Below are 24,410 nucleotides of genomic sequence, written 5' to 3' on the forward strand. Positions count from 1 at the left end.
AGGTTGAAACAATATTCTAGAGATAATCTGAATTAGCCTCCACTTTATTTATAAGATTTAGTTTATTCATGATTTAATTGCATCAAAATAAATACATTCTATTCCAGTATTATGTCAATGTTGTATTAACTTGTTGGCATATTTTGCTGATTTCTGACTACTCTCATGCCTGTCTCCAGTGATTATAATGTGATTACTGCCACCTTGTAGGTTATTTGAGTTGCAAGAGGAACTGCCAGCACAGTGATGCACTGACCTCTCGAGTCAATACACGGATGTGTCTCTCAGAGTAGAGATTCAATGGATTATATCACCGGTGCTAGTTTACTGCAGATTTTACCTAGACATTGTGAAACTGCTGTATGGTGAATGCATGAGTAAATACAGATGGCACTGGGACAGCTTGGAGGCTGTATGCCTTTACGCTGTGGGTATTTGTGTTGGCCAACACTGTTGAAGTTGTACACACTTATGCATTGCATATACAGTACTTATTTATTTATTGTTTCTGCAATCAGGCAGGCCTTAGAGAGAAGGCAAAGAGAGGAGATTAAGAAGATTTTATGACATTGGTTCATTGACATTAAGATAGCTTTCTGACAGTATTCTAAGACGGGGGAAAATGCCTCTGTCACCAACACAGAAGCAAAGCATCGTGACAAAAAGTTTTCAGATGTTTTTTTTTTCTCTTTTCAGCCCAGCACTCAGTTGGGGCACTCCATGGTCCAGTGGGTTTACACAAATTATACAGTATACTTGTGGAGAGTTCATTTTCATTTTCAAGTGAGTCAATAGATGTATGTGCAGCAAGTCATGTTGAACCCCCTCGGATAAAAACACAAGTGATGTTTTGTGTCGCTTGATGGTAAGCTGAGATAAAGTGTACTCTCTCTCTCATGTTAAAATGAGATAAGTCCCCTTCTTCTCATATTAAATGAGATGAACATCTATTATTTCTTCATCTTTCCACTGCTCTCAGTTTCAGAGCACTGATTGTGAGTTCGTAATTGCTCCTGTAGCCAGCCAGCCACCGTATATGACTTGTTGGGTACATCTTCCTGACCATCATGGAAGTGGGCGTGGCAGACTGTATTTCACTGCTCTAGGGTTGGTGCTGCAATTAACGTAGGATACTGCTGTTTCTTCTGTTTTCACAGGCTCAGTCAAATGAACCGATGGTGCAGAAAGGTTCTGGGCTGATGAACAAGCACACAGGCCTTCTGATTACAGCAGCGCTCTTTCTATTCAAGCCTTTGTGACACTCTGAGACACAAATTAGACACAAATCTTGACTAGCAAAGAGCCATCTTGTGTCTGCCTTTTACCTGCTCACATTCCTGTCTTCTAATTCAATTTACAAGCAGCAAATATGATTGCCATGTGGATAAACTGATCATACTGCTCCTTTGTTGTCTTCTTGTAATTGAGTCAGAGATGAGTGACTTTCCTCCCCAAACATGTAATAAAGATACACATGAGATACTTTGGTACTGTCAACCTATCACAACACAACCCACATATCTGAGCGGGCAAAGGCATGTTGAGTTATTTTTTCATCAGCTCTTTTAGCTGCTTACCATAGGTGGCAGGATGGCAAGTTGGTAACGTTACAAGCTACTAAGCTAAGCTCTATTTGCACAGACATACTGCATGTAATTGCTACACAATAATACAAATTCAAACCCACACACAATGCCTGCAATCCAACACACTATCACAGGAGTTAGTGAAAGAAACACAACATGTGACATACATTTCCATATTTTATGACTTGGTGATGTTTTATTTTACTGCTGATTCTATAGGAAGTGTCAGGTTATTTAGGCTAGTTTGTGTGGCTTAATACCCTCATGATTTTGGTTGCCTACCCGCTGCGGTATCCTTATAGCTTATATTTTTGAGTGGCGGCCAATTTATTTTTATTTTGTTCTCTTTTCTGGTTAATTATCAGGCTATACTGAGCAAGGTGCAATAATTACTCAGAATCAGTTGTGTGACATGTTATTGCACTTTCTATTGTAGCATTTTGGAGCACCCGTCTTTGGCGTCTTGGTTAGGTTCTGCGGTGTTCTACACACGGTATTGAAAATGCAGATAAAAAGTGCTATACTGTTTAAGAACAAATAACAGTGAAACAAGTCCAGATTTCATTTGATCATGAGATGGATGTTTAACAATCATACTGATCAAGTAAATAGCAGATATTACATGTATCTTTGAATATTGATAACGGTTACACTGTAGACACCATGTTACATATTTAAACATGTGCAACCCTCACTGGATAGCCTGTCAACTATGAGGAACACTGCATTTTAGTTTATTTTATCATGTTGATTTTTTTATTATATTGGTAATTCTGTAATCACGACTACTATTGCATGTCTGACCATCCAGCGAGAGGCTTCTCTCATCTGTGGATCTTTCTGGATAGTGGGATGGATTGTAAAACTGCTTGAGGCAAACTTTTCATTTGTGATATTAGGCTATGTGAATAAAATTGATCTGACTTGACATTACCTATAATTTAATAGCATGTGCCATTTACAAGACATATCTGCTTCCAGACAAATTGATCCTGCCTCGCTTGCCTAGTGTTCAGTCTGAATGACCTTGAAATTGTAAGGCTCTCCAATGTCCAGCCAACTTGAAAGAGGGGGGTGCCATTGACATTGCATGCAGGGAATATAGATCATTCATATCCTTGTGAAAATATCACAGTGAAAATAATACAGGCAGCAGAGCAGGGTTGTTGCTGCTTGGCAGCATGTGGGCAATAACAGAAATAGAGGTTAATGACCGCATGAGTTTCTGCTTACAACCCTGCTCACAAAATGTGTTTTGCCTGCCTGCCTTTAGCACTGCATGCAAGTAAATGTCGCTCTGATAGTGTGACGACCCTCTCGGCCCTGTCTGCTCCGTACTCTGTTTGTGTGGCTGCTTTCCCTGCAGGTATTGGATGTGGGCGTGGCAGGGTCTCAGCACAGTGGGGACACCTGAGCTCATCAACAACACTGGCAACACATGGGCCAGTGCACTCTTTTAAAATCTTCTTTTGAGGACTCAGACTTCAGCCCCTCCCTTGCATTCCATTGATGCCCCAGTGTTCTGAGGTATCATCCCTCCACCTGAAATAACCTTCTTGATCATAATTATTATTATTATTTTTTTTACAGTTTACCACTGTGGGGGTAATGGGTTTTGCATTTAGTGAGTTTTCAGAAATGCCAGTAATATGCATATATAATCATAACTCAAAAAACATATTCCCTCCATGTTCGGGACACAGTCCGCTCCAATGCTTTGACACCAAGCCAAGGTCACCACTAAAACACAACAGGGACCCATGGATTTGCTGGTATGTCAAGCAAGATTTAGAGGATTGAAAGAGGCAATTACTGCAGGGTCGTAGAGCTGTGTTCGCAAAATAAGCCGACACAACCTGATCAGGATTATGATGCCCTAATTTCCATAAATCTGCCATCGCCACGGCAGGAGGCACAAATGACTGATTGTAATCGAATAGAATTTGTGACGATTAACACACCTGCCAGGTCAAAGTGCCAATCAAAATGCAGTAACACTGTGGCTTCTCATTACTTTAACTCCCGTTTGCGTCAGTTGAAATGCAGATGACAATTGCTTGGCAGGTTTTTATTTAAAAGAAATTTGCATCTTGTGATCACTCTCTAAGGACTGTCTTAGTTTTAAAGTAGAACACAGCAGCCCTTCCCCAAATGTCTTTCGTTTTCAATGAGGCATTATAGGTACCTGATAAATCATAACCAAGAGGCCTGACTTTGTAACACTGACAGGTTTCAACCTTGCAGAGGTCTTACAGTGCTATATCTGCAGCAGACACTTTGCTACGTCTGTGCTTAAGCAGTACATTAAAGGAAAGGTTATAAAATAATAAAGAATGGAACTTGCAAAAATAGATGCAATACGCTGTAGCAGTGTCTTTGGGCATGTACACCTTTAAGACATATTCACACTCATACTTTTGCAAATACTAGTTGCACACAGCAATCTATAACACAGTGAAGTTAGTCATTTTGTCACTATTGTCTGACATGAACAGGTTAGTTGAAAAGATGAACGTGGTACACTTGTAATTCATTGGACAAACTGGCCCGGGTGTGTTCATTTTTTACATCAATTTCAATGCCAAACCAAGTGTTCATATCCATCTACTTTTCAACAGAGTAGAAATACCTGGATAGTTTGGGGGGTACATACAATATTAGATGTATCACGAGGAGGTAGCTATACCACCGGGATAATTAATTGTGCTGTTTCTGCACTGTGATCAAGTATGTGTTGCCTGTTGACAAAACCATGAGAATCTTTTAAATCCAGTTTAAGATCCATCATGATTTTTAAATGACTGCCAAGTTAATGTAATGTATGGTGGATTTGTTTGGAAATAAAAGTCAGTTATTGCTTGGTGTGGAACCGTTCTGGATATACTAGGTGGCAATGTTGGTTTCTAAACACAGTGTTTGTTCCTGTGAACCTGTCTAAAGGGATATTCCCCATGAGGTGAGTCTGTGATTCTTACCAGACCGAGATAATGGGATTGTACACTGCTGTGCATCAAAGGAAGATGCTTGGTCGGCTTTGTTTCCATGGCTCAGTCGTTGGTTGTATTATTTGCCTCTTTCTCAACCTCAGTTTAATAGTTGTACACGTGTGTGGTAGTAGGTCTTCAGTGAAACAATGGAAACAACTAAGCAAATGGTTCTATTCTAATGAATGTTCATTGAATTCTGGAATTAGGTCAAAGGACAAATTTCCTGCCATGGTCTGTTCAGTATACAGTTTGAATAATGACAGAGGGAAAACAAGGTCTATATATATACACATACACATACTGACAGGGCAGCACTTTGCCCATACTCTTGAAAATACTGTCACACATATCTGCTCATCAGACAAGTAGCTGGGTGTTATTGCGCAGCACTCGCGGTTTAGTCAGCCAGCAGCATAAAAGATTGAGCTGTGACACAGAATAAGAGTTATGGATGTAGATCAGACTAATAAATAGTGTCCAGCAGCAGAAAGGAGACGGGTGCATTAGTTTAATTCACTTACAGTCCATAATGCTAGAGAGGCTGTCAGTGCCAAAAGCTGTGTCAGTCTACAGCTACTGACGCAGTGGCTCCAGAATAGGGCCATATACTGTAGAGCCAAATATATTGCATTATAAATGTCTTGTTCTGTATTTGGATGAAGCTCAAGCTGGGTTTCCGAGAAATGAATATGACACATGATATATATCTTTCATAATTTATTTTCTATTGAGATTTATATTTTCACTCACAAATCATGGCACCTTAAATCATAATTGTACAGGTGATATTTCAATATTCCCTTCTCTGACCCTAATATATAAACAGCAATACTTAATGCCATCATATCACCATTCACACCTCATTCAGCACGTCCGCCCCCTAAAACCGATACATCACAAACTGAGCATCTATGGAGAGAAAAGATGCCAAAACAAAACAAAAAACGCCATTTTCCTTTTTATGCTGCAACTGGCTTGTCCCTGGACCAGCATGTCAAACCAGTGTCAGACACACGACAATAGGGCCATATGTGAAATCAGCTCTACTCTATCAGTGAAAGTTGTGAATAGAAAGATGTCCTTGGCACTGCATTGTGTTTGATGACGACTCCTCAGAGAAAATAGCACTGCATGTGCACATATAATAATAATAACTATATTATAATAGCACCGTTTAACACCAAAACGTGTTTACAACGTGCTCTACAGAGAAGCAAATCATAGACATACATAACGTCAATACAGATAAATATTTAAGAAAACAAAAGGCAAAAAGGACCATGCCATAAAAGTAATGAACACAACAAAACCAGCACAAACAACTAAAAAGAGCAAGAGGAATAGAAAACAAACAAATAAATGAAGCAAAATAACTGCATAAAAGGACGTTGAAAAACATTTGCTAACCTTTAGCGACCAGATATAATGTATGTGTATAAATATTAAAAACATTTTACTGAAAAATGATGAGGTTTGTGGTCTAGCAATTGTGAAAAAAAAATCAGGCTGATGTCAAATATAGTCGCGGGCGCATTAAGAAAGACATTGTCATACTGTAGGACAGATGCCCACGGCAAGGCATCTAAAAGAACACATGCAAAGAAAACATGCACACACTCATTTTCCACTGCCCTTCAGGGCTGAATTTATCACATCACTGTGTTATGAAAGGCATGTAGTTGCCTTGGGCTTATTTCAAACTGGTAAAAGAGCAGTAGAATCAACACTAACATTCACATACACAATGATTCTGAGGCACAATCACACAACCCACATAATATACTTTTAAATACTTATTGTAAAATAATGTACTTTAAAGGTTGCTGATTTAATTTAAAAAGACCCTTGATGAGAAAATTACAATAAGGAAAAGTACAAAAAAAGGACATTTAAGTTGTACTTTTGTTTATGGAATGATATATGTAGATTTACTGCAGTTTTTTCACACAAATTATGTTTCTTAAATGTATTTATAGGTTGACAGATTGCGCCTGTTGAGTGGATTTATGTTCATTACGATGTAATTATGAATCAAACGTTGATTATACTTCAGATGCAGAATTGCATTTGGACATATACATACAGACACATTCCAATGTGCAGGGACACTGTAGAGAACAAGTTGACAACCTCACAAAAGCAAGAAGATGAGCTCCTTTGTGGACCATTTCAGATATTGGCAAATGACAAACTTTGTGTCATCATACCTTGATGAGCATGGAGATGCATTGACTACTAATTGGTGATTAATAATTATAGAAGAATGATATGTAAAATAAAAGAGAGAGAGAGATAGAGAGAGAGAGAGAGAGAGAGAGAGAGAGAGAGAGAGAGAGAGAGAGAGAGAGAGAGAGAGAGATCTGGAATCACGCAGCGACGTTGTTGCTTTATGGCATGCACTGCAACCACTCGGATAACACGGTACTCCATTTTGATATTTTATATGACAGCATAAAAGGGCAGGCTTTTCAACAAAACTGATTTTGAAAGAACTATTGGCACCACTTTTCTGAGTGAAGTGGTGAACATGCTTTTACAACCTTAGCAGTTCTTAGCAGAGAAAGAGCTCAGACAATTCCAGAAATTGCTATGATTTGACATGATGGATGAGAAAGATTACTTCTCTACATCTGGAAAAGACGGGTAAAAGATGATGGGAACAGTTTTGGCCAAATTGTTTTGCTTTAATGTGGAAAGCATGCAATTGAATAATAAATGCCTTGTATGTGAAAACATACATGGCAATAAATGGTTCTGATTCTGACTGATTCTAATCTATCAGCATGTTTAAAATTCCAAGGCGCCACATTACTTATTATACATTATAATACGGGTAGATCAAATCAAGCATTCTGATTGGTTGAGAGTGAGTCACGAGGTGTAGTTTATTCAGCCATAAAGTACTGTACAGCCTGTTTACATTTAGAGCGTTCCATATCAGTGCGCACTTAAAAATAACAGCTAGATTTAAATTGTGCGACCGTTAGTTGTCATTTCAAGCTTGACAGTTACCAAACATGTTCGTGTAACTTTGATATTGTAACGTCCGCAGTAACGACCCGCAGACGTTGGTTTCCTTAACTTGCAGGTGTATTGCTTGAGTGTTCACAGTATTGCAACGGGGCTCTTCGGTAACAGTAACGTTAGCTCAAACGGAACAGCTAACAAGCTCACATAGCATCCCCACACTAGCATAACGAACAACAACACACACGTCACGTCCTCCCTAAAATGAGATGAGTAATGAAAAGGGTTTGACCACAAAATCATGATAATTTCTAGTGAGAGAGAATTACGTCGGTAATTTCCCGACGCGAGGCAAGTTCTCTAAACATCATGGAGGTGAAAAATGAAAAATGACGGAGAAAAGACAGACAGAAGCAGCGATAGCACTTCTTTACATCGGTGGCTGCGTGTCATCCTCCACCCGGCCTACTGACCAGGCAGTCAGTTTTATTGTCCCGTATGTGCGTCCCGGGACTATTTTCTCTGTCACTGAAATGCGATACACAACGTTTGGTGGCAACAACTATTTTGTGCTGAATAGGGAGCTTACTATTACTATTTATAAAGTCGCAGGTACCCGTATTATAAAAGCAATAAGGTACTCGAGGCAGTACTGTGTCTACAATAATGTACAGTTAAAGGGTTTGCCGGCCCTCCGCTGCGCGTCGGGCCTAACAACTCCCTTGAACAGTACATTATTGCACGACACAGTACTGCCTATCGTACCTTATTGCTTAATAATGGCATACAATATATGTTGAGGTTGAAGTTTTTTTTAAAGGCTTTGCTGGTGTTTGTTAAAGTGTATGCTTACAGTGCCGTGTGTTGCTCGTTAAATCCAGCATTATCTGTTGTCACTCTTTAATATTCTTGCAAGAGTATATCTTATCTACAGCAATGACAACAATGACAGAAAAAATGCTTTAAATTGTAACCAACAGTTCAAACCCAACTGTTTTCAACATTTATCCAAATGGTGCGGATGGTTGAAATAAAACAGATATAACTACAAACAGCAGAATCTCTGCTCTATTATTCTAAAGACTTCAGTTACACCTGCATGCTGTGTTATTCGTAGTGATGTTTAGTTGAGTTTCCAAGCCATTAGCCCTTCTACAAAGTTTCTACTGCCTTGTCAGCAGGCTTCCCCTCCCAATTTACTGCAACTGCAGGCCCGAGCTATACACTGATTCAGCAATTAATGCTGTGCACCAGTGCCCCGCACAGTGACCCACTATGTACCCCTGCTGTCTCCCCTCTGCCTCCTAAGGTTCAGGGTCTGTCGGAAGGGGACTCAGGATGCACTTGGAACTGGACCAGACATTAGCAAATGTTTTTCAGGGTCAGGAAACGCTCACCAGGGAGCATTACTCCCTCAAAAAAGGTGGCAAGTGTTCAATAGATGGATATGGTATGGTTGCCTTAGGAGAAAAGGAAAAATAGCTTATTTTTTTTGGCCGATTTCATTTGAAGGTGCATTGTTCTGAAAAGTTATGTGTTAAAATGTGATATTCTGGGTAATGTAGAGACGATTGTTACGGATGAGAAGACATCTTGTCACATATCATGTGCTATGAGAAAGTGAAGGAAATATAGGGGATGGGTGTATTTTCCCTATTGTCTTTGTGCAGTCGTCGTATTTCAAAGTCACTGACCCCGAAAGAGTCACTCTTGGTCAATTATATAGTCCTAGATGTGAATCCATCATAATTTGAAAAGAGGGAATAGCCAGTGACAACTTTGATGACTAAGAAAATAGCCATTGTCTTTCTGCAGCTATTTAAAGATGGTGATATAAAGTTGTATTTCCAGCCTCTTCACACTCTGCTGATTGGCAATAATTTAGAACGGCCGGCTTTCTTCTGCTTACTGCACTGTATTAAATAATGCTAATTATTCCTTAATATGTTGGTCTCAATCCAGTTTTTCTGTTTGTTTGAAAGAAATCTGAGCACAGTACTGTATATTTGTGTACATCTGCTCTGGGCTTGTAGATATAAATATTTCATTCGAGAGCTCCATTTTGTTGCCTGCTCTCAGGCAGACTGTAATACTTAAAAGGTATTGAATTGAAGAGCATCAGTATCCTTTACCTCAGGACGGTTTGGAGGTTTTTTCTTTTGTGTCATTTATTTTTTGGCCGACTGCTTACATAATGTTACACTTGTATATTGATCCATGTTGTGAACAAAGTTAAGTTTTATTTTGTGACAGCATTACTGCTGGTTTATTACCTAAATGGGACTCATTGGGATATGAAATATTAGAAACACAATTGTACAACACAGCAAAACTGCCTAGATGTATTATTTGTAAAGATCTTTTGCAAAAAACTCAGTGTATTGCATCTCTTCTGAAGGTTAAAACTACTGCTCAATATACCAGATTACAAGACTGTTTACCCCTTGAGGAAATACTGGAAGAGTTTTCGTTAACTTTCACCTTTCAAATGGAATGAATTACAGGGGATATTAAAATTGAATGTCTAATCCCAATGGATGAATTTAAACTTGAAACCTTTGATGTTGTTGAATCATATCCCTGATTGTTTATGACATATATATATATATATATATATATATATATATATATATATATATATATATATATATATATATATATATATATATATATGTACCAATATCCTGTTTTTTTCTTTTTTCTATTTGATATATATATATATATATATATATATATATATATATATATATATATATATATATATATATATATATATATTTATAATGAGTCACTCACATTCCAATAAGTCGCCGGTGAAACCCAGTAATTAAAATATATTGAAGTTATGAAGTAAATATAATTGAGTTGCATGAAATGAAATAAATACATTGGATCTTGTCCTTGGGTAATCTTATTTGAGTTGCTCGGAAGAGCAGTATTATTTAGAATTAACATTACATTTAAAATACTGATCATATGACATCCAAGGCACCAAAATCACCATATCTCTGCGTCCACAGAATGCATATACAGACATCCTATTGAACATCTTCCTCTGTTAAACACCTCATCAAAGGATGATCATAAGGCTGGTAATAAATCCACAAGTCTTTTTAATGTGGATCATTACCTCAAGCAGTGAAGAAAGAACTGTTTTCATTGCCTGCTAGCCTGTCTGTGCCTCAAAACTAATTAATTGATACGGCTAAAGATTTAGAAGAAAAATCACACTTGACCGAACCATCTGTAGATTCAAGTTTAGCTGAGATCCATTTCTAATATTTATAAGTGTAGTATGATGTGTAAAAGTGGTAAAGCGTGACATCAATGATGCTATTGTAAACAGCACTGCATTTATGAAAGATTTGGCAGAATCAATCTTTTTGCAGTCAAACGAACCATACAAGTATTATTATAGATACCACTCCAAGTATCTGAAGTTCCACATACTACTACATTGTTGTAGACTCTAGGCGTAGGCTGATAGTGCAGCAACTATGGTTAAAAAAAGGGTAAAAAAAATATACTTGCTCGCTTAACCATCAAACATAAACGATATGTTGAAAATTGACTGTTTTTCACAGCCATTCTTGTGACTTTATGCACCAACTCACTGCAGTTTAGACTTCTATTTGAACTTGAATGGGAGGCAACATAATTAAGCTTGGTTGATAACTACATACAGGATAGAGTTTGGCATCACTCATTTATTCATGCTCCTATTCCTGGCACACACATCACATCAGTTAGTGTGGAAAAAGACTATGTACTGAGAGGATGGTGACAAGCAGTATGAGTGTGCTTCAAATAGAGTTTGGTCTCAGAGGAATGGAGCCTGGGGCCATGGCATCCATCAGGCTATATATGAATTACACTAGTATATACTTTAAAGCATGTACCTTGTAAATATACCAATACTTTATCCAATCTGGTTCTATGTGCGGGAATGGTAAATTGAAGTAGGTGGGTGCCCAATGAATTAATAGAATATGGGTCTGGAGTCCAATGTTTGTTTGCCTAAAATGCTTCTCTCTTACACATGGGTATACATGCATGCCTCAATACACTCATGAAGAAAAAGGCTGTTTAAAGCTGTTTTGTTTTGTTAGTCCAAACATTGATTTGGTTGAATTAATCTGTCAATCTCTGCTATACCTCGGTAGTCAAATTAATTTGTCACTCTCAAGCTTGTTTTGCATGAGCAGCTATTGCTAACTGGGATGGACTGGGTATGAAGGCGGTATTAGAGTGTTTCCTCCCAGCCAGGCCCACATAAAGAAATGGAAGCTCTGGGCCATCAGGTTGCATTGATGCATGTAGGAGACTCCTCTGACAGTTAGTCCCTTTGGCTCTGATGCTCATTCCTTTTTGGTGCAGTAATGAATGAATGAATGAGTGTGTGTGTGTGTGTGTGTGTGTGTGTGTGTGCGTGTGTGTGTGTGTGTGTGTGTGTGTGTGTGTGTGTGTGTGTGTGTGTGTGTGTGTGTGTGTAATTGAATATTACAAATAAAAAATGCAAGCTCTGGTCTGGACCACACAAAAAAAACCTCCTCAATTATGGCCCTAGTAAAAGAATGGTGTTAAAGTCTTTATCAGGCTAAAATCCTGATCCTGATGCAGCAATGAGTAGGGGAGAGCCGGTATGAAAGTATCACTTTTCAGATAAACATAGATTTAAAAGATAACGTTACAGACATAAACTCATGTATCTTCTTATAAAAGAATCACGTGTGTTTTATCAATATGTGTTCTTTTATACAAATGTGGATCAACTTTGGTATGAATGTCATTGAACGGACATTGCACCTTTGAACCTATCAGTCGAGACATAATAAGTAACACAAGGGTGGGTCAAAAGTAAAGTGCAGACAACAGAGATATTGTATCCACTCTACCCTAGGCACCTTCTGTTGGTGAAATTATTATTATGTACGGATAAAATAATTAGGTTCAGATAATAATAATAATAATAATAATAATAATAATATACTGCAAATAGCTTTTCATGTTTATTCATGATTAATTTAGGCAATTTAGTTAATCTAAAGACATCATGCAGATCTTTTTCCCCATCGACCATCCGATTGGTTGAGGAGTGGGTAGAATTGCATTCAACCACAGTTTGAGAGGTGTGAAGGATTAATGGGATCTTGTCGCTATCTCCGCTCTGCCTTGAGTTATATAAACCAAATTGTGATGTGGGAGTTGCAGGTTGAACCAATTGCTAACTGAATGCAACATTTAATTGCTGAGAATAATAGAATCACGTATTCTGATTGGTAGTTATAGACATGTGGTTAATGTATGTGTGATTACCCTTCATCACAGATAAAAGGAACAGATCTCATTGGGGTGCCTTATACTGTATATACCTCCAAGATGGGGAGATCTTTTTTCTTTGGATAATGGAAGATACACGGCTTTTACAGGAAATGAGAAAATCTCATTTGAATGTCCGTGATGTATGGCATCACCTTACACAGCGACTGTCAATTTATTCCTCCAGTTCCAAGCTCTCGCACAACTGTGCTGGAGGTGCCTCTCAACTGAACCAAAATCCCTAATTGTAAAATCCTGAAAAGAAAATGCCTGTCATACCCATGTGAGCCAGCCCTGTAACCGTTGGGCAATTAATGGGAAATGTCATCCCCCTTATTAGCAAAAGGACCAAAGTGCATTTAAAAAAATACAGAACCAAAAAAAAATTGTTCATGATGCGGTTTGCCCCCCTTATCTACTTATCTACTGTCTCCACACGGCTCTTATCATGGAGACAACTTAACCGCCGGCTATTGCTACTAACAACAAGAACAGTGCAAATAACGGCAACCATGCTGACAAAGAAAACATGGGAGGAACTGGAGGCTGGGTGCTAAGCTGCTATGATGAAGCCGTGGGTCGGGACCGCGTAGTCGGCAATAATCGCAGTGCAGAGCGGCGCCCATTAGCTAGTCAGTAGGCTGCCCCACCTATGTAAACCGAGCACAGAGAAGCTTGTAATGCAACACAAATGGAGGGAGAGTTCTTTTCATTATTTTCTCAGAGACATTACTCCTCAATAGCTTTACATTTGCAATAGTTGTTTGCTGTTGTAGTGATGCTCTGAATCCCTCATATAGAGCCTCTAATTATTTAATGTTTGTGCTGTACTGTGTATCACATGACGGTCCACCTTTGCATATCACACGTGTGTATTCCCCAACTACAAAATGGCAGCTTATCAGTCTCATAGCATATCATTGCATACCAAACTACAGCCTAGTAACTGAAAAGACTCACCAGTGTCATTAACAAAACATGTATTTATCTTTGAAATGAATGTAAATTGCTGAGCATAGTTCCTTTAAGATAGTACATTAAGACCAACTGTCATCCAGAAATGAATGTGTCTAAGGCCTTTATCATGAACGGCTTATAGTCATGTTTTAAACATACAGAGCATAAACAAGGGCTGCAAATTACATTTGTCTTTGCCTTCGGCTCTAGCCTTTATTCTAAGTATAAATAGACAGCCTTTCAGTAAATGGCTGAGATAGATCATGTACTACATGTGTGATGTCATGCATGCCATTTTATGAAGAGATACATATAATCAGTAGAACAATGGGTAGTGTTACGCAGCAATGTCCCATTGAACTATGTTGCTGCATGTTCTGTGGCCTTGTCTAGTAAAATATGTATCACCTCACTTTAGCGTTGTCTTTCGAAATCCATTCACATGGTATTGGATATTTATGCAGTTTACCACAAACTGTGGTATAAGTACAGAACCATAACTATTTAGTCAGCAAGGACGGTGCATTCTTCTCTTTTCTGCTCCTTCAAGTCAGGCACCAAGGATAATGTTTTCATCGATGCAATTTGTATTCAATAAAGCATGTTGTTTTTTGTCTTCAGCAAAAGTGATACACACAGTTGAGCAACAATTATGTATAACTCATCTGTATTTCATGTTTCTCACTTCCCTTAACAAACACATTTATTTGTAGCAGAAATCCAACAGAATCCACCACACACACTTACACCAAACAAACTAATGTAAACTATGACCTTGTTAGCAAAGGTGTCAACTGACTGAATTACATTGAATGGCTCATTCACAAGTGAAAACATATGCACTGAGAAAAGAATTCCTTCTAAACAAGTGTTTCTGTGTCAGAAAAATAGCATTAAGACATTCAATATTTAAATTATGCACTTTGCTTAAATGCCAGGTTCAAATACCTTCATATGGTACACAAGGATTATTCAGAACAGACATGAGCGACATGGCATCGTTCCTGCCTTCCTTATGCTAGGCTTTGATCCAACCTTTAACAGCTGAGAGCGCAACAATAGCTGTAAGCCGCTTTCCATGGTGTCTGACTCAGTCAAACTGTGTGGGACAGATGAAGACTTATAAGGACATTGGTTTCTAAGGTTTAAGCTCCACACAGAGATTTCCTTTAGCCTCTTTTATCTCACCTCTCTTTGTCCCCTTGGGGTCTTACCTCGGCTAAGCTATTTGCCGTCATGGTTGTCTGTGCTGTGACATCTAAATTGTATAGCGTTGTGTCACACAATCTGAACTGTGCACTTAAACCATCTGTAAATTTCCCCATGTTCGATGCGCTGGCATGGTCAATTGATGTGTGACCCTAAACACCTCCCAATAGCAATAGAGTGTTTCCAACCACAGGCCATGTGCCATTTTTAGTTCACAGCAATATAACAATAGTATTCAGATGTTTGTAAGTAAACATGTGTTATCATGATATGATAAAGACATTACATACATTACCTTTGACAGTGTTAATGAATGTTGGAAGTAAGAACTATTTGAAGTTTGATATGGACACTGCCTTTACACATTCAGAAGATAAAACTTTAATCTCAAATTTAAGATGAAGTAGGCAATAGGGTTGACATTTAAACAAAAAGCTATTCCCTCTGAGTGTAGGATGAAACACTTGGAAGGCAATGGATCCACCTCTGTGCCATTCTGGTGGGCAGCTGCTGTGGTGGAAAAACAAATATATGAAATAAAACTTAAATATATCAAAACAAAAACATAGTTATTTCTCAGCAGCAGTAAGTTACTATCTCTTTCGATGTCAATATTATTTCAGCTCTGCATGTTCCTGTGGATTACATTTAAATTAATCACATTGTTATAAAATCATAAATTGAATGCATTTTGGTGTCATAATTATCTGAAATTATGACGTTTAATATATATATATATATATATTAAACGTCATAATTTCAAATAATTATTACACCATACTGTATATATATATACTGTATATATATATATATATATATATATATATATATGTACATACAGTATATGTATGTATATATATATATATATATATATATATATATATATATATATATATATATATATATATATATTTATATATATATATATATATATATATATTATATATTTATATTTATACGTATATATATATATAGTGTATATACATATATACTGTACATATATGTGTACAGTATATATGACAACAAATCATTTGTATTTAATTACTTTTCTTTTTTTGGAAAGGCTGTGTGTTTTCAACTTAAAATGTATCAAGAACTAACATCCTGTGTTACAGACGCCTCTCAAAAATCAACAGTACAGTAACTTAATTGGAAAAGAATGGGTCTAAAAAGTAAGATTGCCTTAAGCATTTTATTAAACTAACATTGCCATGCTACCCCATCCCTGCCCCTTCTTTACTGAAGAGGCTTTGTAAAGAACTGACATGGGAATGTAAATCCAGTCTATCATCTAATAATCCAATTGACTCATGCCAATTGTACATTATAAAAAAGAACAAAGGCTGGATGAAAATTGCTTTACTGAAATACATTTTTGTATTTTGTGGTTCATCTGTTCATATGGGACCTTAACATTACATTAATGTGTTAACATTGCCATTGTCTTATTTGGTTCATGTCTTTTTTCGCAAATGTATAGAGAAGACTTCCTTCTTTTGATTAGCTTCCGGAATTTGGTTATGATCATCTGATGTACCTTGCCTTATACAATATGATTTAAAAAATACTCTTAGCAGAGAAAACGTCTCGATAAAGTTTTGCTTTGTTTGTTGCAGTTGCTGCTTTTTATTAGGATGGATTTATGATAGTTCTCCTACAGGCTGTAATTGTCCACTAAGTCAAATTTAATATGTATGAGTTAGTATCACATAAAGGATGGCAAAATAAAGTATTTTGACTGACTCAGTATTTATCCTTAACCGGCAAGGCAGTATCCCTGATGTTTGACGCAATAGCCATTTTAATATGTACATTCTTATTTAACTCTATTGACCTCAATTAGTATTTTTAGTGCTTAACTCCAAAATGTTAAACACAAAACCTTACCTAAAATGGCGCTGTGTTTTAAATTTAAGTCTTTTTTCCGTAACTTTTTTCAACTTTTTTCAACTCTAGTGGCTTTTCTGTTTCTCTTTTTTTTTCCCCTCTTGCTAACGAAGAGCCACGCACAGTGCACTGGGGGTATTGTTTACTCTCGCAACTGAGCAACAAGCTCAGTTGCACCTGAAAGGAATCAGTGGCTCTGAGAATCATTTTCTTTGATTTTTCCAGTGCATTCAACCCTATCCAACCACTGCTACTGAGTGAGAAGCTGCGGGTGGTCGGTGTCTCAATCGACCACCGTCTCCTGGATCACTGACCACCTGACAGGCTACTGGGCAATGTGCTGTCTGATACGGTGGTCAGTGATACTGGAGCTCCACAGGGAACTGCTCTGTCTCCCTTCCTGTTCACCCTGTACACCACTGACTTCCAGTACAACTCGGGTTCATGCCGTCTGCAGAAGCTCTCTGATGACTCTGCAGTGGTCGGGTGTATTAGGGATGGACGGGAGGAGGAGTACAGGGTAGTAGTGGATGACTTGGTGGAGTGGGCGGGAAGAAATCAACTGCTTCTGCACGTGGCCAAGACCAGATAGACGGTGGTCGACTTCAGGAGGAAGACGACGACTCCAGAACCGCTGAGGGTTCTGGGTGAGGATGTGGACAGGGTGGAGGAGTACAAGTTCTTGGGTGTCTCCATCGACAACCGACTGAACTGGAGGAACAACATCAACACTGTGTACAAGAAGGAGAGGAGTCAACTATTTTTCTTGAGGAAACTTTGATCCTTCAATGTGTGCAGCAAGATGGAGATGTTCTGTACTTCCCCGTAGTTTGCAGGGACAGCAACATAAAAACTGGTTACGGGTGGTGGAGAGGAGGACAGTGAATAAATTAGTATCCATATTGGATGACTCGGACGACCCACTCCACCACCTACTGCAGGGACAGTTTCCAATAGACTCATCCAGCTCCGCTGTCACAAGGACAGACACAGGATATCAGCATCAAAACGAGTAACTATCTATCTATCTAATAACTAAAATGTGCTGTATGCTAAACTTCAGTTACTGTATTGCAAGTATAATTGTAAGCACTGATATTGTCAGAGAGATTTGCCTCATAGAGCAACAGTTTCCATTTGTCAATATTGGATTATTTTTCTTTTCTTTTTTTGCCTGCAGTTACCAAAGACAGCCACAATGAATATTCAAAACGTGAAGATGTTTTTCTTCTTTTTAATTATTTCCCTCAGTGAACAAGTACATATATGTCTTCCTTGATGCAGCATCATACACAGTTTTCCTTCCTTCCTGAAATGTATGTGCACGGAAATTGTATACAAACCATATGCTATCCTTAAATCAGTGATAGGCCAGAATAAACATTATATCAGTATCATTGTCATGAATGTTTTCACTGTGTTGCCTCTGTATTCTGCTCCATACACCATCGTCGCTCCCCTGTCATCATGCCTGATTAAAACTCTCACTGCGGCTACCGGAGCCGTCATTCATGTCATTGCCAAGGACAATCCTGTGATTTCCCAACGGCGGCTGCAGCCGGGGACAATACTCTACTTAGCAATTTCTCAGATGGATCAATTTATCTGTGCGAGAACCTCAAATGTTTCCACAAAGCTGAGAAACTGATTTGGTGCTTGAGAGAAGTGACACATCTGTCAGATAAGATATCATAACCGCATGAATTCATAATTTAACCCTTGCTGGAGTAAAGCATTATCCCTGTCTGTATTCTGTTGCATAAAAGCAAACAAACCAACATTATATAGATGCCAGGAATCGTCTGCCGGCTCATTGATGTCCAAAATCTTTTTGAAATGACTGCATTATGTGAAAAAAAGTCATTTAAAAATGAAACATACAAAATACATTTAACCATGTAATATAATGTATTAGGGACATTTTGACCACCAATCCTACAAAACAGAACGTGCTGGGCTGCATCAGAGCACTTTGCCAATTAAAGCATTATCTTACTACAAACATTAATTATTTTTTGATCAGTAAGAATCAGTATAAAGCAATAATGATGGCTATCGGTGCAGCATATTTTTGACAATGTTCCAGGTCAACAGGTAACTGCTATGATCAAAAGCAGATCCACTGTAAACATCCATCGCAAAGACATCTCAGTGAAAGTGTGTGGCTAACAGGCTGTTTATGTTTATTGTTTTAATTTTACATCAAATGACAAGTTTTCATTATAAAGGGTCACTTGTGTTGATCCAGACGTCAAATAACAGTAAACTGGTTTATTTGTATTACTGTATTTACATATACAGAAACAAATTTGATTAATATTGTCACCACATTATTTAAAAAATGTGTATTGTGGCAACATTTTCAGTTATATACCGTGCCCACACTAAATGGCTTTACATGACACATAATCACTTCGAACATTTTTCCACCCTTATGTGTTCAGTCAAAACGTTTCAGTGCTCACAAATCATTGTACACAAATACATTGTAATTGTACACAGATCAGGCAGCATCATAAGATACTGGTGTACATTGCCATGGACAATACATTATGTAACACAATAAGGCAATAACTCTCCCGTGTAAGGTTTCCTTATAGCCACACGGCCTGAGCTCTTTCCTATTGTAATCAGCACACACCACATAATGGAGGAAGCATGGCTACTAATCAAATGCAGTCTGACAGCTACTCACCTATCAGAACATTCTGTAATCATAATGCAGTGTACTTTCATTTCATCCTTTTACAAATCAATGGCTTTCCTCTGTGACAGAAACATTTGTCTTCTTTAGTTATTTAATCCTGACACAAACATCAAGTCCTGTGCTCAATGATAGAAACACTGTATGTATAGTACAGCACTCGCCTCAAGTCAGTTGTTTGCAGGAAGTTTAATGTCAACCCAAATGAGATCAACATTATGCCAACATAATGTTGTGCTATGTTAAACATGAATTTAAACATTATTGGAAGTTGTTTGGATCTAAAGTTATGTAATACCTGATCGCCCACAGCAATGCAGGTAACAGCTGTGGACTAAATTGTATTTACTTAGTTTAACTACAGTTTTGGCTGGCCACGCACCTGTCATGGCAAAGGACACTTTTTTACACTTTCAATTTAAAATGTTGATGCTCCAATAGCAAAAGCACCCACGATGTTGGCTGTCTCATCATATCTAAACCACAGAAATTAGACAAGCCATTTTTTGTGAAAGGTATATATTGGTATTGCCTCTGATGATGTTGGTCTGGGCTTGTCAAGTCCAGGGGCAGGTGTCGCGGGCACTGCAGAATCAATAGTTCTCTTCATTTTGAATTACCAGTTTTCTTACATATTTTAAGGTTATGATGTTGCTTGAGGAGGAGTACAGGGTGGAGATTCACAAATGCACTCCCTATTTCCCCCCCCACCCACTTTCAGTGAAGAAGAATATCAGACTGAGTCAGTCAGAAGGAGAGGGCAGGTCTTTGTAGAGTGCAGCTGGGGGGTATCGGGTGCACCGGTGAGACCAATGAAAAGGTTTAGACTCAGTTGACAGATTTTCGGACTCATGTGCGACCAAAATGGTCTGCACACACACAACCTCACACACACACTTTAGTAGACATGATCAATGATTTTTCAGACTATGTACCAAAGCAAAAATAATTTTACCAAAATAAACTGCAACTCCGAATGGTAACTCTGGAATGGCTCCAGAATAGAATGACATGTGTGTCATGTGACTTACCATGGGACATAGTTATATTTCAACGAAGAGAGATTTGTTTCAGAGTTTTACAATACTTTATTACAATTGCATATATTTGAATAGTGCAAAGTCTTTGGCGATTGGACTCCATCCTGAAGTAGGATAAGCAAGGGGGTAGTGATGCTGATATCTGTGAAAGCAGAATCCCCCCTGGAGTCCAGACACTGGTGGTGATGTTGAAGAAGGGATTTAACCCGATGATGAATGATGAGCAGGACTGAATGGTCTGAATCGGTCTGAGCTGAAATGACAACTAACAGCAAGCAGAGAGGAGAAACTATTTAAAAGTTTGACAACAATGCTGTGATTGGCTTACGGAAACTGCGGCGAGTCCGATTGGTTGGTCCATTCAACATACATGCCCACAATCAGCTGATGGAGTAATCACTGTGAGACTAGAGACTGAGCTTTTTTGTGATTCAATTTGTTGCTTACCCTACTTGATATTTTGCATGATCATGTTCTCATACAACAAATTTGCATCAGTAATTGAGTGCTAATCATTACGTGGTTTGTATTTAAGTGCGGTAAAGTCACATTTCAATAATCTGCAAAACTTCAACTGCAAACATTTCTCAGGTCTTTCACTTTCTTTTATGAAAGACATTCCAAGCTGTCACAGCCATACAAGGATCTTGATAACTTCACTACGTTTTATTATTACTTCTACTTTTTTGCTTATTTTTTATACTACTTTTTGTAAAAGGCATTGAGCCATAATATTAACACATGGTTAAGGTTCGGCTACTAAACCCACAAGGTATAAATGAAGGTCAAACAATAAATAGTTCTACATTCACTACCGGTGTGAGACAGGAATTTAAATCTGAGTTCCTGCACTGAAGGGAAATTATTATCCACCCTTTGGCCTCCACCCTCACCTTTATGCTATAGCATTATCTTTGGTGAAAATACAGAGCTGTCCTTGACTAAATTTTAAGTTGGGTCACACATGATTGTGTCGACTAATTAATCAGTTTATTTAATTGCCAGATCTGTAAAACGTTGTTTATCTACAAAAAATCTCCCAAAAGCATCACTTTTGAATCTTGTGTTTACCAGAAATATGCTCACAAGTGGGGTGTTATTGTTAATGCATAACGGTGGCATACAAATGTAATTTACAGGGGACTGAATTTAGATACCTTTCAATTAAAAGCACTATCACACAGGATCTCATCTCCAAACTATGATTCCAGTTTTTCCACTTTAAATGTTTAGGTAACCTATGTCTGGTATTTGAATCATGGACCCATTGCACCCAAAGGAAGAATAACATCCCGAGAACCAATAAGTCTACCTGAAGATTGGTTGCTTTAATACTCATTTTTATATAATTTGCAAGATGGAATAAAGATTAATGGAATCATATGACATATTTCTGAAGTATATGGTGGTAGAAATAATGTAGTACATCGTTTCTCCCTGCACGGCATTTACAAATCCCAGTGCAGTTTGTCAACATTAAGTATACATCTAGTCCAGGGGTCAGCAACCTTTCGTATCCAAAGAGCCATTTTGACCTTTTTCCACCATCAAAAAAAAATTGTCTGGAGCCGCAAAAATGATTTGATATCACAGCTTCTGAAGTTTTATATATAGTCATATTATATATACAAAAAACTATAGTTTGTTGTATTTATGAAAATATAGAACAAGAATAAAGCCTTTTTTTTACATTGTATTTCTATTTGACCTGTTTATAACAATCAAACAAAAAATAGTCATGTGTCGGCTACATTAAGATTAATTAAAAACACAACTATGCAGACCTTCAGGTCTATCTATATTTGTGGCTCATGTGGTAGAGTGTTTACCCTGTAACTGCAAGGTAGCAGGTTTGATACCTGTCCTCTTCAGTGAGTTTTACATTTTAAACGCATATCTTTTGCTACGTTTACACTGAGCGTCCTCCTCACTAGAGCGCCGCAAACGGAGGACGGATCCGTTTTTACTAACGGACGCCTCAGTGTCTCATGAGCTGACACAGAACCAGCAGCAGTAGTGGAGTTTGGAGACGTGATCCACTTCCTGCTTCCTGTTTGCTGCAGCAGTTGAGGAATCGCTCTTCTGCACTCATCTGCGCGGGAGGGCGGGGCTCTGAATCACGAGTAGCCAGCTGCAGGGGCGGAGGCTTGACAAAAAAAGTTGTCTTTTTTTTTTTTTGTCAAGGCCTCAGGGAGCTGCAACAGACGGGCTAAAGAGCCGCATGCGGCTCCGGAGCCGCAGGTTGCCGACCCCTGATCTAGTCACTCTGTTTCCACAGTGTCCAAAATCAATGATCAAAATATGTAAAATGTGTTGCAGAGACAGGAAGCCATGTCACCCATTCATTTCAAATATATTCCCCTTCTTGATTAACTCAAATCAACTGTTTGCAACTATCTTTTTTTGTATTTTAGATTTCTTTTTGTGTGTTTCTAGAACAAATTGTACCAATGGTTTGTCTTAGCAGCTTGTATTACAGCTACATAACACAGTGGAATATATTATCTATGTGTGTTTGTTTATCAAATTCACGTCCCAGTGGATGACACACCAATGACTCGGTCTCTGTGTGGTGTTAACGATAAAGTGCGATCAAGAGCAGGGTGCTTCAACTGTCTTTCAGCAGTGAGCGATGATAGGAAATGATTTGCATTACAAGCTGTTTGCATGTAAACTTTGTTGTTATTTTTTCTCAGATTACTTTTTGTCATTGTCAGTGGCCTGGGTTTAGTCACAGTTCATTTGTTTTGAAGCAGTGTTGGATGAGACTGCATCTGCAAAAATTGATTGCCTTCTTGGTAAAATGCAACAAGTGAGCTAATTTGTGCAGAACAGTAATAAAAAACAGTAAGAAAGCAAGAGTTAAAGAGAAAAAAAAGCAGATCAACCGTTCTGTCCTGTTGCTAGTTAATAAAAAAGTCTTAGTGGTTCTTTCAAGCATTTTTTACTTTAGCGCATTATGCGAAGGGGGATGAAATAACCCACTGTGTTATTCTGCTGAGGAGGGTACAGATCAAGTTTAATTTGCCTGACGAACTGTGAGGTTCCCGAGGACTCCCCCATGACTGATAGGCCATGTCACAGGTAAAGGGCAGGAGGATAAGCGAAGTTTCGTTGTGGTATAATGGAGGTTGTAAAATGTAAAAGAGCTTGGTGATGCATTTGTTGCCCATGAAAATAATACTCCTCAGAGTGGCTACAGTAATGGAGAGCCATCAGCTCTCAACAAGTACACTGCATCATAATCCTGTCATCCTGTCATCCTATCAACATGTATGTCAAAGTGCAGTAAACAGTGGAGTGACACATATTACCTACTGAGATCTACACTGGCATAATATAGTCATAGGGATCACTGGTCAACCAACAGCCTTTCCTCCATCACATTTTCTTGTGTTTGTATAATTTAATATAATATCTGAGAAAAATGTATGTAGTGGTAATGACAACAGACTAGGTTCAATTACCAGTTGTTTATCATAATTAGAGTCGGTAGTCTGAACGTCTCTCTAACCAGAATGAATGAGCTGTGCTAAGGGCAGGATGTTGGTCAGCTAATGAACATTCAGCTTCCCTGTCCATAATATCTGCCATTAATCTCAGTCAGCTCCTGTCTCAGTCTGTAATGAAGGGGTCATTTTCAAGGCCAAGTTAATGCAGACACATCTCATCCACGTGTATTGCTTTTCCTTTTTTTCTTTATGTTATAAGAAGCTAAAATACAACATAAAAAATGTGCCAATTATGAAACTAA

This window comes from Taurulus bubalis (assembly GCF_910589615.1).
Source record: "Taurulus bubalis genome assembly, chromosome: 15".
Classification (NCBI taxonomy): Eukaryota; Metazoa; Chordata; class Actinopteri; order Perciformes; family Cottidae; genus Taurulus; species Taurulus bubalis.